Source organism: Trachypithecus francoisi, unplaced genomic scaffold (assembly GCF_009764315.1).
Source record: "Trachypithecus francoisi isolate TF-2019V2 unplaced genomic scaffold, Tfra_2.0 Lachesis_group14, whole genome shotgun sequence".
In the NCBI taxonomy this organism is placed as follows: Eukaryota; Metazoa; Chordata; class Mammalia; order Primates; family Cercopithecidae; genus Trachypithecus; species Trachypithecus francoisi.
In genome coordinates this window covers 6,792,945-6,811,667 of record NW_022681459.1, presented here as the reverse complement: position 1 = coordinate 6,811,667, position 18,723 = coordinate 6,792,945, and positions in this window count along the sequence as shown.

The window sequence follows — 18,723 nt, the reverse complement described above, 5'->3', positions numbered from 1 at the left end:
TAAGACACACCTCCAAAGTGCAGAAAAGAAATTTTCAGCTGATTACTTAATCTCAAAATAACATCACTACTTGCTTGACCACCTTTACTCACAGATTCATAGCACACAGTGTTACATCTTCGCTTCCTGCATGCCACCCACAAGTTGCTAAGCTCACCAGAGAAATAAATTAAAGAAGGCATACTGTGAGAAGCAACTCTTGCAATTTTTATGGAATTCTCCTGAGCAGATCAGTTTCATGAATCTTTTTATTGAAAAGCTGTCTGTATTGCACAGGTTTTGCCGTAAAGACACTTTCTCTCTCATTTATTTTCTACTTTGACAGAACATCTAGTGGCTTAATCACTATTTATTTTTGTTTTGTATTTAGTAACAAACTCCTGAATTTATACGTGGTATTCAATGCATCCTTCCAAGATTTTTTTTTTCTTTCTTTTTTTTCTTTGCAAACTTCTTTTATACTACAGGTGACTATTGAAAAAAAATGGGGGAAAAAAAAGATCTTGAGGTGATTTCCAGGAAATCCCTGAAAAAGTTTACTTCCTGATTCAGCTCCTAGGAAATTCCCCTTGCCCCTTCATCCACATTTCTCTCTGTTTCATTCATAACCACTTGACCTTCAGGATAGCAGCCAGCAGCTCCATTATCCACTGTTTAACCTTCTGAATTGAAGGCACAGACTAAGAATGATTAAACAGACAAAACTAAGGAGCCCATGACACGATAGAGTGGCAATGCTAACCCAGAAATCTACTTTTATGCTTCATTGAAGTGAGAGAGAACAAACTCTTTTTTTTTTGTATTTATTTCTTTTAATCTAGCCAAAAGAAGATTCTTACTGATATATTGGCTTATTTCCATGGATAACATGAGAGTGTCCTACAATGAGACACAAAATAAACCATTAAATCACAAAAATAAGAATAAATAATAGTTAAATAATACAAATGAAATCATAGTGGTGATCACAGGTATTTATGCTAGATACCATGAATATTTTTTAAAAAGGCAACCCAAATTGAAACGTATTTTGCCTTTGAGATTTGTAAAAATTAAGGAATCATAAAATATTGTATTATTTAATTTAAAAATTTTGTGGTTAAAAAAAGCATGCTATGAAAAATGATACAAATAATACTGATAATGTTAATGAGAAAATCTATTTTATTGACTGCTAAAATACTGTGCTTACTATTTTATATTTTATTTAATCTTCACAGTAAGCCCATGTGGTAGACGGATTTTTTATTTCTACTTTACAGTTGATAAATGAAGGATCAGAAAGATTAAAGAGTTATAGAAGAAGAAAAATAATTTTCTAAACATGAAATAAAAGCACTCATTTTAGTGTAAGGTTATGATTATTAATATTATGTTTTGCTTATTTGTTTCTTAGTTTCCACCTGAATATGTGGAAAATTTAGTTCCTACTTCTCTATATATTTTATAAAAATGAAAATATTTAATATAAATGAGAAGCATATAGCAAGCTATGCTATTTTAGTAATTATTGTTTTTATTATAATTATCATTTATATTATCAGACCTTATTTATCAGAGTTTATAGTCTTATTTTTACTAGTCCCTTAATAAATGCCTCAAAATTTGAGCAGAGAAGCAGAACTTTATCATTATAAAATTATTCATTATAAATATTTATAAATCTCAGTTTATTTTTTATCCAACATATATTAATTTTTTGCTATCTTAAGGGTTTTTCTGAATATATAGGTGCATATATGTATATGTATATGTACATATGTATATGTACAAAAATGTCAGCTTCAATTCATCAGCTAGGTAAAGAATACAATCTATTCAATTTTACAGGTTGTATGCATATGCGTATGTACGTATATGAACCCATATAGATATACATTGCATACTATGTAAACAATTGAGTAGTTAGTATTAAAGCTATTTTAGAAAGATACAGTAGGTTATTAATGAAATTATTGATATTTTAAGCAGAATCGTCACAAATAGATAAGTTTATTATTTTTCTTCTGCTGTTGAGATAGTGAAAATACATGTCACTGTAATCATAAAAAGACTGAATAAACCTGTAATGCTGACAAGGTGGCCATTTTATATTTAAAAATCCTAAATGTGTTTCTTATCCTGTTAGATGCCTGAGTTTTTGAAGAAACACTCTAGCTGGTCTAATGTGACTGTGGTACTGGTCCTTTCCAGTGTTTTGATCTCTCCCTTTTTTAATACATCATTTATCAAAATACGTTACCAAAAGACATGCTTTTGAACATAAAAGTGTTCTCCTAAAGTTCAGGAACTGATCATAAGCATAGTAGTTCATAAAATTGAATGGATACTTTTTGGAAATGATTCTTGATTGCATCTGTGTTTATGAACCAAGGCAACCTATAAAATTGAATAGATTGTATTCTTTACCTAGCTGATGAATTGAAGCTGACATTTTTATACGTGTGAGCTTTGGTGATCACTATGCCAAGATCTTTGTACTAAGCCTTAAGAATATATTAGGTTAATCTATTCAGCCACTGGAAAAGTTGGTAACAACTCTGCAGTGTCAGTTAAAGTTATCCTGACATATTCCATACTTGTGCGCACTTGTAGTTAAGTTAAAATTATGTTTTACCTATAACTGTTGAAAAATATTCTGGTGATTATTTTCTTTTCTATTAAAAAAAAGAAGGCCTAGGAAATGATGGTGACAAAAAATAAAGAGAAAATTTTCACTGTTTTGTAAGATCTTGCATGTTGTTATTTTTAATCTAAAGCAATATTTAATATCAGTAGCAAGACTGAAACTTATTGATAGCCTAAAAATAAAATAACCCATGTTCCAATTTACATGTCTTTTTATAAAAAATAATTTTTCAAATAAAAATTTCAAAAGCTGTGGTATTGCTTTTGTGAGGAATTCTTGAGAACATGAAACCAAAGATATAAAGTTATTTACTATCTCCAGTGATTTATCTTACTGCCAATTTGTCTAGTTTTTGGTCAAGTAAAGTTTTTAGGCTTTTTTGACAGGCAGATACAAGAAGCAAAATGTGGAGGAAGGTGATAGTGAGTGTTGAGGGAGAGGATACATTTTCACTAGTTTCTATGAATTTTTAAATGCTCCACTAAATACTAAATGTACTACTCTCCTTTCTGTGTTACTCAAACATACATAGATGAAATTTTCTTGCTTTCAGTTACTTTTGGCAATTGAATTGGTGTGCATTCAAATGAGATCTGACTGAAACCAGATTATATAGAAATACAAAATATCTTTCAGTTTACTTTTATATTTATTCAACAAATATTCATTTATAATTTATCAGTCTTGGCATCACCATTCTTGGTATTATTTATTGTGCTATTCTCTAAAACACAATGACTTCAAACAATCACTCTGTGATTTATTAAATCAAATAAGTTTGATTTAACAATTTATTATTAAATCAAATAAACCCAGAGTATACCAGACGATTGGGCTCTGGGATGGACAGAGCTACTCTGGCTAGTTTTATGGGTCGGTGGTCAGCTGTCAGATCAACTGGGGGCTGATTGTCAGTTAGTTGGGAAGACTTATTGCTGTTTCACACAACTGTTTTGCCTGCAGGAGGGAGCCTCACCAGTTTACTGGCTGGTTTCAAGATTCTAGTGGTATGAGAGTAAGGGCGTAATGCTCTAGGAGCCAAGTCTTCAAATTGACATGCCGTCCACTTTTATCACCGTCTATTGAACAATCAGTGGAGGTCCCTACACCATACATGAAAGATGAGGAAACACTCCAGTTATTTATGGGAGGAGCTTCAAAGTGACATTTCAAAGGACATTATTATAGGTAGGTGAAAATGGGACACAATTTTTGTTTTCCAATGAAATGAGACCTGTTTGTAAAGTCTTAAAGCATGTATTAAAATATTAACATAATGTTATTAACTTGTGCTTTATTAACTTTATTATTTATTAACTTGCCCTTTAACAAAAGACCTCTGGTATTTTCTCTTGAGACAGAATGTTTCTTGCTGACTACTTTAAACATAATTTGATGAAAAGGACGTTTTAACTAATTAATTCATAATATCTAAATATTTAGAAAAATCTAAATATTTACTGTGTTTCAGGTAATGTGCTAAGAGTGGCAGATAAATGATGGACAGAAAACACACACATTCACACACAGCAGTGTTGCCTTCACTTAGCATACAGAATTGTTGTAGATACTATAAATCAAATAACCATAAAATAGAATATACAACTGCAAATGTGATAAGGTCAATGAAGGAAAAGGCTAGAGTTCTAGGAGAATATGATGAAAGACGTTTAACATACTCAGTGTGGTATGAAGAAAAGCACCTCAAGGGTGTGGCAGTTAATTTCAGAGGTTAGGAAAGAAGTGTGGACTGGAGTTAAAACCTTTGTAATTCAGCAGCATAAAATTAAAAACAAAAATCATGTAAATTTCAAGAGATTGCTCTAGAATGAGAGGAAAATAAAACTGAAGACAAAGACATTAAGACCCACTAAGAGAGAAACAGGAATTTTCAAGTTTGTACAAAAATTTCCTCATAGGTGGGTTAAAAACAAAGCCGTGCAAATATGTTGTGTTCTCTATTTATTCTTAATTTTCTAAACACAATTACAAAACTAGTAATTCTGAAATAGTTAATAGATATTCCTTGACAATTCAGTGCAACAGAATTTTGGTAGTCTTGAATTTTAGAGAATAAGAAAATATGAAGGGAAGTAGTTTTGGGGGGTTCCAGATGTGTGTGTGTGTGTGTACGTGTTTGTGTGTGTACGTGTGTGTGTGTACACATGCTGTGTGTGCAGGTGTTCCAACAAGTTGACTGCCACTTTTTATTTATGGTCCTTTAGCTACCATTTTTGGCTATTCTGAGGATTAGGTTAGCTTTACAAATATCTACTTCACATTGTAAAATTTGTAACAGTTTTCTAATTATTAAGATTCATACTTTACTGTCATCTGCTGTCATCTGCAAATATTTGCTATATATAAAGAGATGCTTCTTTTGAGTATTACTGGTCTATAATTTCCTTTCTCCATTATGCTCAAATAATAAAATTTCTAACAAAGGAGTGTTCAGATAAAATACACGCTCTCGTTATTAGAAAACTTCATGTAATACAAAAGTTACATTTGTCAATGATACACTTTTTTATAATAAGACATTTTACTTTGAAAAGAGCAACATTTTATGTGACTTTTAATAATCACTTTTGTTAAATAACAATACGTATTATAAAATATAAAACAGAATTAGCCAAAGATTTTTTAAAAAAACCTAATTAATTTACAGCACATTATATTTCCATAAACTAAACTAATTTAGTGAAAAATGTTTGTGTACTATTGGTTTATTCAATTCTTCACCATGTCAAAACTATGTTGTCCACCCTTCATTTTTTCTGCATTTTTACATTTTTTATATTTAATTCATATAAATTTATATTTTATTTATATAAATATATATCTTTTTTTTACAGAAAATACACAAGTCATATATGGAAGGTATATTAGACCTTGATAAGTAAACGTTAGCTCTCTAAACATTTTTAAAAAAATACCCTCTTTTAAAAAGCTGTTATGGTTCTTTGTATTTTCATACCTACTAAAGAATGAGTTTTTTAAATTCTGAAAAAAACTCTACTGGGACATTTATCAGGATTGCTTTGCTTCTTTATATATCAACTTGTGGAGATTTGAGCTCTTAACTACATGGAGTCCTCTGATCCATTACCAGGGCATATCTCTCTCTGTTAATTGCATCTCCTTTAATTTTTTAAACAATATAGTTTTCAGCACACAGGTCTTGCACATAGGATGTCTTTGAATTGCTGTGCATTGGTTGGGTTTGCTTAACACGAGTTGAATTTCAGCTCCACATGTCAGTTTTCAATTTTCTAGTGGTTAGATTTTAAAAAGTAAAAGAAAAAAAAGGCAATAAATGTGATAAATATTAAATAAATTATCAATAAGATAATTTTCATTTTATGTTTAATACTAAGTTTTCAAAATCCTATATCTATTTTACACTTACAGCACATCTCAGTTGGAACTTCGTAATGTTCAAGGGCTCAATAGCCACATATGACTACTGGGTATGAATTCGATATTGCAGGTACAGACCACTTATCTTTAATATTGTTTTATTCATGAATAAATCTAATAACTTGCTGCTTGATTTCTTGTTGCCTATCTCTTTGTTCTCTCTTCTTTCCTTTATTCTTGCTGATTTTTAGGTTAATTTCAGTATTTTTATGATCCTAATTTAGCTCTGTTATTGACATTTTAACAATATTATTTATGGGTCTGTTTTAGGGGTTTCTCTAAGGTTTACAATATACATCTTCAACTTTTCACAATCTACTTAAAATAGCATTGTGCCATTTCATGCGTATTTTAAACTTTATACAGTATTCTCAATATCCTTCCACATCCCCCTTGTTCTTTATTCTATTGTCCAACAATTTAATTCTACATGTTTTAAACTCATAATGTACTGTTTATTTTGCTTTAGACAGTAAATTGTTTTTAAATCATTTATTTTAAATAATGATGTATTTTACATGTATTCACATATTTGCCATTCATGGTGATTTTCATTCTTCTTTCTTGGTATATATTTTCATCTCAGACTATGTACCTAGTGCAAGTATATTAGTGATGAAATGTCTCAGCTTTTTCCTCTGAAAATGTCTTTTTTTAAACATTTTTAAAAAATAAATTTGGGTGGTTTGAATGTTGTTGTTTTCTCTTTCATACTTTAATGGTGTCTCTCCATCATTACATTTCACTCCATTGTCTTCTTGTTTACATGGGTTCTGATAAGGAGTCAGCTGCTATTCTTAGCATTGTGTCACAAACATTATGTTTGTTTTAAATTTTTTTCTAGCGTTAAACATTTTTAAAATATTTTGTTTTCAACAATTATGATAGGCCTTGTGTGGTTTTCCTTACACTATTCTGCTTGTGTTATTTAATTGTCTTGTGTGGGTTTTAAATTGTCATCACATTTGAAAAATTTTCAGTCATTATGATTTCAACTATGTTTTCTATTTCTTTCTTCTTTCTCTTCTTGTTTCAGGATTCCAGTTACAAATACATTAAACTGAATAGGGTCTTCCATAAGTCACTGAGATTTTGTGATTTATTTTTGTTCCTCAATATTTTCCAGCCATATTTTGGATGATTACTATAGTTACATCTTCCAATTCACGGATCTTATTTTTTCCTGTAATATATAATTTGCTGTTATTCTCTTTCAGCAGTTTTTTTTGTTTTAGATATTTAATGTTTCACCTCCAGAAATTTGATTTTAGATTTTTTTTTACACTTTTCATTTTTTTTTATCAGGTTCATGCTTTTATCTACCTACAGAAACATAACCATTATATTTACAGCAGATGCTTTAGCATATTTATTTATTTTATTATACTCATATTTTTGAGAGGACCCTGCTGTAAATTGTTGGGTCTCCTCTCTTTGACTTCCACTTGATTCACTTCCTCCATTCTTTTGTTTCACCCAAAACTTCTGGTCACCTAGATCTCTCTTATCTTGGCAAGAACTCTAATCTTGATGCTATCTCTCCCTGCACTAATGGACAGACACTCTTTTCAGAAAGTAAATTGGAGTAATAATAAGATTTCCTTTGTTTAATCAGTTTCTCTTAGGAATTACTTTTCTGCATTGATTACTATCCAGCATTGAGAAATCTTTGTTTCATATATTTTGTCTGATTATTCTTATTATTTTTGTGACATAGTCTTGCTCTGTGCCCCAGGCTGGAGTGCAATGTTGCGATCTTGGCTCACTGCAACTTCTGCCTCCCAGGTTTAAGTGATTCTCCTGCCTCAGCCTCCAGAGTAGCTGGGATTACAGGTGTGCACCACCACACCCACATAATTTTTGTATTTTTAGTAGAGACAGGGTTTCACCATGTTGGCCAGGCTGGTCTCGAACTCCTGACCTCATGATCTGCCCACCTCATCTGCTTTATAGTTGTTCAGTTCAGGAAGTAAATTTGTCCCTGCTCCTTCACCATAGTGGAAAGTGAAAGCTTATCAATTTAATTTTAATCAAAGTTCTATTTTAAATAATTTAGTTTATGAAGCTAGTTTTAATTATAACTTTTGCACAAGTTAAAACTTAATTTTTTCTTATTTTATTTTATATCAGATATCATTTCTTGACACTCACCCTAATTTAACAATGTTTTCCTACATAATTTTTCTTCAATGTCTGGATGAAAAAATTCTCAATGAACAATTTCTAAAACTTTTTACATTAGGTATGTACTTCTTTAAAAAAATGAATATTTTCTGTCATCATGTATATTTAATGGTACAAATTAGTGTAACTATAAAATTGAATTACATGTACCCCAGCCAAGTTGCTAATTATAATATTAAATTCACAATCTATGGATTAAGCTCAAGAGCTGTTTTACTGTGAGTATAACCATAAATCTAATGCCAAATACTTTGAGTTTTTAAAAAATTATTTGTTTACTCTATCCAAAATCTCTTTTTAAAAATGAAAATGGTAAGACACCACTATTCATTTTTAAATTTGACATAAATTTTTCTTTTATATACAGTCCACAAAACAGCCTCATTGCTACTTTATTAAGTTTCAGCCATTCTAGATTTAATAGTAATTCTTAGCATGAATTTACCCTTGATTACATTCACTTTCCTTCATCATTTCATTGCCAAGGATGAGGTAAAGTTAGCATTTTTAGGCTACACAAGATAAAATACCTCATATTCTAATGTCCATTTAAAATGAACAAGTGCAAAATTTATAACTCATATGAGAAAATGTAATATTCTTTTATCCTTCATCAGTTAATGAAAAAGGATCATAGAAAACAGTTTTACAACATGCAGTTTAATGAGTAGAAAATATTCTCTTATCGTTTTCATCCTTTCAAACATTTCATCCTCACCTCATGGTGCAGAGAGGAGTCATTTATATACAAGTCAAATTCTTCTGTGGCATAATGGTTTTTAAAAGTTTCAAGATTCTATGGTAATATTAATAAATAAGTGTTACTATTCTAACTTTTAACTACATGAAATATACTAAAATGCTTACTCTTCTCATGTACTTAAAATTTTAACATAATTGCTATATAAAGACTGAATAAACAATGAACCATGGTTCAATGAATACAAGTTGTCAGAAAAGACATCAACATGACCATAGTGCTATTTACTTAAGTAAACGTAGCATTTTTTATACCCTATATATCAATGTAGTGGACTTGAGTGTCTCCCGACTACTCCTGAATAAACTGTAATATTGTTGTTAAAATAGCATTTTTCAGCTATATGATATTCTATTATATATATTTATTTATTAACCCAGTTATTCTATAAAGTTCCACGTTATATATGGTCACATTAACCTCTATTCACTAACTGGTTGATTATGATAAATAATAAATTTGTTTCTGTCTTTGCTTAGATATGTGGGCAGGAAATAGAAATTTTCTATCTGTATACTTCTCATACTTAATACCTACTATATAATTTACCCTACTGTATCACATTTAAAAATATGTCTATTTTCATGATTAAAACATTATAAAATATTCAATACTTTAAATAATAACATATCTATTTGAAAATATTGGATCTCTTTTTAAAATGTTTATAAGAAGGTATATAGAAGTGGAATTTATTTGTAAGGATGAAAGTATTAGGATGGAAATGTAATTAATAGAAAAAGGATAAAGAAAATAAGTGCAATGGCAGAATTCCTTACCGGATGTCAGTAAACCATGAACCTTAATCTCTTCAACAAAATCATGTTTTAATTCATATGTCAGTTATTCCTGCAAACTTAGAAATGGGCTTATTTGAAGTACCATATTAGCCTGAATATAAAATGCTCTAAGTCATCAACTAGAAATCTAATCCCACCAAGTATTTTGTGATTTTCCCAAGTATTTTTGTGTTTTACCAAAGATGTTGGAGGGCAAAGAGATTGTTCACTGCCATAGTCCAACACTAAATCCATGTAAGGCATTTCGGTTCTGTGAGGTTATTACTTAGTCAAAGAGCATTTGACACCCCTTCTTCACCACTGCTATTATGAGCTGAATTGTGTCATCCCCAATTAATCTATCGTGAAATCCCAATTCCCAGTACTTCAGAATGTGACTTTGTTTGGAGAAAGGATATTTAAAGAGATAGGGTTAAATGAGTTCATTAGCATGGGCCCTAATCTAAAATGACCAGTATCATTATAAGAAGAGGAAATTAGGATAAAGACAAGCACAGAGGAAGACCATGTGGAAAAACAGGAAGATTGTCATCTATAAGCCAAAGAAAGAGGCCCCAGAAGAAACCAACCCTTCTTAATGATCTTGGTCTTGGACTTTTAACCTCCGGTATTGTGAGAAAATAAATTTCTGTTTTTAAATCCACCAACTGTGGTGTTTTATTATGGAAGCCTTCTACGGGTGGAACATTTATTCCTTCTAATACTCGCACAAACATTTAATCTGCAGTGTGGTACTACTGAGAGAAGGGGCACTGAGAGGTGATTGGATCATGAGGTCTCTGCCCTCATGAATAGATTCATTCATGGATTCACCCATTCACAGGTTAAGGGATTTATGGGTTAATGAATTAGTGGGTTATCTTGGGAGGGAAACTGGAGGCTGTATAAGAAGAGGAAAAGTGACCTGAGGTATCATGTTAGCCCACTCTACCCTTTCGTCATGTGATGACCTGTGCTGTCTCCAGACTCTAAATGTACCCCAGGGAGAAGGCCCTCACTAGATGTGCCCCCTCAGCCTTGGGCTTCTCAGTCTCCATGATTGTAACACATAAATTCATTTCATTATAAATGATCCAGCTTCAGGTATTCTGTTCCAAGCAACAGAAAACAGACTAGGACAAAGCCCTAGCAATCTAGTAGAGCAACCCTGTCTCAGTCAGTGCCTATTGCTGCCACTTCTTTCTCTTAAATATCGTGAGCACGTTACCCAAAGATTGAGAATATTGTCTTTCCTGGAGATACATAAATTGTTACGGTTTTTATTTTTTCTATCATAGCTTGGAAACAGAACTGATAGGAGCAGTGAAACTGATAATGAAGTCTGTTCAATTCTTCTCTTTGGCTCTGCAAATCTATACATCACTGTGTGATCTCTAAAATGTAGTTTATTTGTATTACTTTTTACTTTCACTTTAAAATACAATCAAAGGTATTTTTAATAGAAAATTTCATGTTCACGTACTTTTAACTTATAAAAAAGTGTGCTAAAATTTATCTGACATAATTTTAGAACAAAGTAGCTTGTGCTTACAGTCATATTTTAAAATATCATCTAATAAATTTTACATACATTAAAATGATAACGCTTCTCTCTGGATATATACTTCTTTAGATATTTTGAGAGGTTTCACAATTTAGTAGCATTTTATAATAAATATGCAGAAATGCTATTGCTTGTTTAAAGATCGGTAAATCACATACTGGTACATTCTATTTTTTGTTTCATAAACAATCAAAATAGATACATAAAGTAATGCACACATTTTAATATATATAATACATTCTTGACATTATGCTCAAAACAAAAGAACATTTTTTTCTTAGTGATGTGTATTCACATAGTTTCCAGAATGTATATATATTTTAATGCTTTTAGCCAGGTTTACTCTGTATGCTTTATTTGGGAACTTTAAACCAATCTTTATACTTTTGGTTTCAGTATTGTTTGTCTTTACACTAACACGTCAGTGTTCACTGACATTATTTCACATTCACGTATACACACACATACACACACAGGATTTCAAGGCTTGTTACAGCTTAAAGTATTGAATATGTGAATTTAAAACACATATTGCTTAGATATATAAATATAGTCTTGGGACTTCTTCAGAATTTACATCTGTGGAGTTTTGAACACATATTCTGATTTTGATTTAAGACATAAAAACTGAGTCAATTTGGGGCATATGATTTGAGAAGATTGGTCATGAAGAGATGAGAAAGTATATTTGCAATGCAGTCTAACTCATCTCAGTAATATAAACACCTACTGGCATCCAACTTTTGGCGTTACGACCAGACAGAACAGGTATGTATTTTATTATAGTTATGATATGTAATAAGTAATATTAAATTCACTGACTCCTTTAATGACGTAATTCCTTGAACCTCTCTCATAAAAAAAATCACTGGAAAGAACATAATTTTATATTTCCAAAAAGAAAGGTGCATATTCTCCTCCATGTCCTTTTTTCACCCTTGTAAAGGTGAAATTTCCTAATTAAGTCAATAGTCCAGCTTTTATTTCCTGGCATAAGGTTAGTTATTGATTCCCACTCTACTGAAGTTGAATTCTTCCTACACCAAGGCCTGGTTCTCTAATCTTTGAACCAGTGGTCAACGTTAATTTCCAGGAAAAAGGGAGAGAAATAACTTATCTTTTATTTTCTTTACCTTGCTTTTCTGTTGTTTATCTTTTTTTATTTTCTTTGACTTGCCACTTGGGATGAAATGCTGCATTTCTGGGGCTTCTTATTTATGATGGATATACATCCATACATATGCATACATATGTATGTATGGATATATACATCCATACATATGGATATATACACATACATGACATGTACATATATATAATGTAGTTCTATTAGAGATGCTCTGAAAGCTATTCATTTACCTTAATAAACACTATGTACAGGGAGAAAGCCATATTCCGCTGAGTTTGGATAGTTACGTGATTTTATTAGAAAGGCTGAATATACTCTACCTTTGCTGTCTTACAATGTATCCATTTTTCAGATTACTTATTTTGTTGAAATAATATAGAATGGTTCTTTAAAACTATATGCTACTTGACCTCTGATTTCTTGTCCATTAAGCCCTGGACTTGCTGGTGATATTATGCACAGAGATGGGGAGCCCACATTTGCCCAAATTTGCATTCTCAAATGGCAATGCTAAAGAGAGAAATAGACTGAAAAGTTTTGCCCAAGTTTTTCCTCTTTCACTCACGAGACTGTTTAGTATCTCCAAAGTGTCATATTAAGATAAGTTATATTCTTTGTTTGGAGGGAAAATCTGAAATATCTATGTCAAAATGTCTGCCAAATACATAATTCAGAACTAAAATTACTATATAATTTTACATGTTATGTTTGTTAATCACTTAAGTCAGTGACAGAAGTGATAGAAAGTTTTATTTGGTTGTTTAATATGTTTCAAAACATGTGCATCTTCTTCTAAATATAACTGATAATTTTGGTACAATCCAAACTTTAATTAGAAATTTTCTGCTAGTAGTCACCCTATAGATCTCTACACTAGACTTGACATAAATAATAACAGAGGGAATGAACAGTATCATAAATCTAGTTAGTGACATTTCCTGTGGGATGGTATAGAAATCACAGTTCTATTCAGATATATTAAAAATATTAGAGCTGAGGAGACCAAGTCAAAATCAGCAAATAATTATCAATAATATTTTTGTAGTTTCCTTAACATTGCTGACAGATGAAAGTTAATAAAGCAGAAGCTGTAAAATATATGAGAATATATATATCATATAGCCCAAGAAGGTTGCAAATGCAGAGCATCATTCTCATCTAACTACAACACAGCTTGGAAGCTGGAGAGAGAATCAAGGACACTTGGCAAGCTAAAGATAAGGAAATGTAATTTTCCAGTTAAGTAGACAAGAAGAAATGAGAGGTATACTGCTATTTGGATTAGAGTGATAAACACACTTTTTCTATTCTTCACAGGATGATATTGGGGTCTGCACACTCTAGTTGGAGTCCTCTCTGAGCATGGCCATTAACTAGTCATATGACTGTGAACAACCTATTTTTCTAGGCCTTGACTTTATCTTCCATAAAATGAGTCAGAGATTTTCCATAGGTAGTCTTCCTGCCCACCATGAGTACCTAGGTGTATGTCATGATTGAATCGTGATATAGAATGCTGTTTAAAATTAAAGAGCAGTAAGGAAATACAGGTATGCTGCTGCTAATGGCATACACAAATATTCTTCCTTGTTCTTGACAATCAGATGCCCTTTTTTGGGCAGGAGACAGGATAGCTCATATATTTATTTGTTTGCATATGTTTATGGCATAGTTACTACCTTCCAAAAACTACCATAGTTGTTGGGACTCCATAGTAAACATGTTAAAGGCCATGACCTCATGGAGTTCATGTGACCGCTTCAGACTCTTTTGCAGCTTGGGTTATCAGATGGACTTTTGGTTAGTAAGATGAAAGTTGGGCTCCAAGAGATGTATTTTTGTCTTTATTTTAAAAAGTGCTGTAAACTGAAAGTTTGTATCTCCCCATAATACACATGTTGAAATCCTAACCCCCAATAAGACAATATGTGTAAGCGGGGCCTTTGGGAAGTGATTATGGGGAGCCTTCATGAATGCAATTAGTGCCCTTATGACGGAGACCTCAGAGAGCACCCTCACCCTTCTGCCACATGAGGACTAGGCAAGAAGAAGTGGTGATGTATGAAGTAAGCCCTCACTAGTCACCAAATCTGCTGGTACTTTAATATAGGACTTCCCAGCCTCCAGAGCTATGAGAAATAAATTGTTGTTTGCAAGCCACCTGGTCTATAGTACTTTGTGATAACAGCCAAAACTGTGTAAGACAGTAAGGAAAGACTCAACTGGCATGGAAAAAGGGAATGTACCATTCTCTTTTTCCCTTCCTCCTAGCCTATTCCTATCTAGCATGTCAATCAGAGTCACAGAATTGTACAAGTCATATTGTCGCTTGAGTAGATTGGTGCATCTTAGAAATTATATAAACAGTATTATAGGATTTATATATAGAAAAAAAAAGAATGATCATGATAAATGTATTAGTCATCAAAGGCTGCCATAACAAAATTCCAAACTGGGTGACTTAAATGACAGAAATGTATTTCCTCACAGTTCTAGAGGTTGGAAGACCAAGATCCAGGTGCGGGCAGGAGTGATTTCCGGATGCGATCCCCACTCACTGCAATCTCTGCTTCCCAGGCTCAAGCTATCCTCCCGCCTCAGCCTCCCAAGTAGTTGGGGCTATGGGCACATGCCACCATGCCTGGCTAATTGTTTGTATTTTTAGTAGAGACAGGTTTTCACCATGTTGACCAGCTGTTCTCAAACTCCTGAGCTCAACTGATCCACCTGCCTCAGGCTGCCAAAGCGCAGAGATTACAGGTATGAGCCACCATGCCTGGTGCACACTTCCTGTTCCGATAAGGATACCAGTACTATTGGATATGGGTCATGCTCTTATGATACCATTTAACCTTATCTCCTTAAAGGTCCTGTGTCCAAGTACAGTTACTATACATTGGAGGTAGGACTTCAACCTAGGAATCTGGAGGTGACACAATTCAGTTCATATCAGTTCATAATAATAAGGACCCATGTTGCCCACTTTCTTTGTTTCATGCTTGCCTGCATGTGTTCCCTATGAGTACGGACAGAGCAACATCATTTTCTGTGTGGGTCCATCACTTCTGTCACTGACTTTGTTGGCCAAAACTGTAACGCTTTGCTCTTCATTTTCTTTGACCATATCCAGCCCACTATGCGCCAAGTTGTTGTTCATTTCTTCTCCCACACCCTAAAAGCCCTCAAAGTCTTACCCTCTGCTCTTGTAGCCAGGAGCTTAATATTTCCAAAAAATACTATATGACCTCATACAATTTTGCTGTTTCCTTTATTAGGTTTGATAATTATCAACTTCATACCCATTAGAATCTTATTCATATTATAAGAATACTGCAAAAAAATGTACCACTATCACACATTTTCTAACTTTAACCCATAGGTTAAATACTTTAGTCTTTGTACCACTACCATGCCTCGTAGGTAGTTCTGTTAAAGCATTTGTGATGTCGATGTGTTTATTTGTTTAAAGTTTTATGTCCTTTACTAGAGAATGGGCATTTTAAAAATGTGATCCGTATCCAGTGTAGTATTGGGTACAGTTGAACTGTTAAAAAATGTTATGTAGCCGGGCGTGGTGGCTCACGTCTGTAATCCCAGCACTTTGGGAGGCCGAGGCGGGCGAATCACAAGGTCAGGAGATCGAGACCATCCTGGCTAACACAGTGAAACCCCGTCTCTACTAAAAATACAAAAAATTAGCCGGGCGTGGTGGCGGGCGCCTGTCGTCTCAGCTACTCGGGAGGCTGAGGCAGGAGAATGGTGGGAACCCGGGAGGCGGAGCTTGCAGTGAGCTGAGATCGTGCCACTGCACTCCAGCCTGGGCAACAGAGTGAGACTCCATCTCAAAAAAAAAAAAAAAAAAACAATGTTATATATTATGACTTGCTTTGCTATTCTTTATTCCATGTGACACTCTTCTTCTGTGATACTGGAATACAATTCAACTCAGTCTCAGTTTCTTTATCTTTAAAATGAGTATTATAATATGCTTGTTGTAGGACTAAACAATTGTGAAGGACTTTAGTGTATGGTTAGCACATAGTAGTTCCTTGGTTAATTACTTGGATCTAAATATACATTTATCCTTGTCTATTTAATTCTAAGCTAGAAAGGAAAAGATACAAAGGTGTCATCTACTAGATGGTATACAGGCATACCCAGGATTTATAGGACCTGAAGCTTATACACTTTGGCATCCCACTTAAAAAAATACAAAATCAAGAAAGCAAAACTAGATTGAAACATGAATATTCATCTTGAGAGAAAAAAATGATTAAGTACATAATTAATTACACATTTTAAAAAAAGATAAAAATTACCAAAAACAGAGGCATATCCTTTTATGTTTATTAAAGGACTGTGGGACGCATAGCTGTAATAATATATATTATATGTATTTTTGGCCATATTGCCCTCGATCTTTTTCATATGATAAAGATTTTTTAATAGCATCTTTATAGAGAAAATAAAAATATCTTAGATTTGGCAAGATGTTTTATTGACAGATTTATTTTCTCATCTATTATTGATAACAATGTAAGAGCTGGGGATTGTTGTCAAATTTAAGAAGATCTCTACAGTGCCTTCATCACATATAAAATAAATGATCTGAAAGAATTTTTCACAGATTAACATCTGTGTCTGTGAACTTAAAACGTTGTTTTTTTTTTTTTTTTTTCCCACCTCAGGTACTCACATAAGACACATTCTCACAAAACTTCTGACCCTGGAACTCCATGTCAAAATTGCAGAAGAGTCCATGCCGTGAGTAGTAATAGTATCTGGATAACTAGTTACAATTTAGCTAAAAATGTAAGTGAATAGTTTCATGTTTACAAAGTATGAACAAAGTATGAACAATTACATACCAACAAATTAGATAACCTAGAAGAAATGAATAAATTCCTAGAAACATGCAACCTACCAAGAATAAGTTATGAAGAAACAGAAAATCTGAACAGACTGATAGAGAGCAAGAAAACTGAACCAGTAATAAAAAGTCTCCCATCAAAGCCCAGGACCTGGTGGCTTCATTCCTAAATTCTACTAAACTTCTAAAGAAGAATTAACACCAATCCTTAAACTCTTCCAAACAACAACAAAAAAAAGTAAAAAGGAGGCAACACTTGCAAACTCATTTTACAAGGCCAGCATTACCTACATACCAAACCTGAATGCGGACATGGTTCCAAAATAACTACAGGCCATTATCTCTGATGAACATGAATGCAAAAATCTTCGACATAATACTAACAAGCCAAATTCAACAGCATATTAGAAGGATCATTCACCACGACCAGCTGGGATTTACTCTTGCAGGGCAAGGATGGTTGAACATACGCAAATTAATAAATATGATACACCACCTTAACAGAATGAAAGACAAAAACCACACTGTCCTCTCAATAGATGCAAAAAAAGTATTCGGCAAAATTCAACATCCTTTCATAAGAAAAACTCTCAAAAAATTATATGTAGAAGAAATGTACCTCAGCACAATAAAGGCCATATGCCAAGTCAAAAGATAAAATTATCCTCAAGATGAAAAGTTGAAAGACTTTCGTGTAACATCAAAAGTAAGACAAAAGATGTCCACACTTGCTACATTTATTCATTGTAGTTAGGAAAGTCCTAATAAGTAAAAATAAGTAAGAAAAAGAAATAAAAGGCATCCAAATTGAAAAGAAAGAGGCAAAATCCTCTGTTTTCAGACCATATGTCTATAGGATCCCCTAAAGATTCCAGAAAAAAAATGGTAGGTCTAATAAACGAATTAAGTAAAATCGCAGGATACAAACTCAACATACAACAATTAGTAGTATTTCTGTACACTAACAACAAACTATACAAAAGTGAAATTAAGAAAACAATCCCATTTATAACAGCTTAAAAACTACTTGGAAATAAACCAAGGTGGTGAAAGAACTCTATCGAAATTTCAATGTTATTTCCACAGAAATAAAAAATAATTCAGGCCCGGCGCGGTGGCTCACGCCTGTAATCCCAGCACTTTGGGAGACCGAAGCGGGAGGATCACAAGGTCAGGAGACCGAGACCATCCTGGCTAACACGGTGAAACCCCGTCTCTACTAAAAATACAAAAAATTAGCCGGGCCTGGTGGTGGGCACCTGTAGTTTCAGCTACTCGGGAGGCTGAGGCAGGAGAATGGCCTGAACCCGGGAGGCAGAGCTTGTAGTGAGCCGAGATCGCGCCACTGCACTCCAGCCTGGGGGACACAGAGAGATTCCATCTCAAAA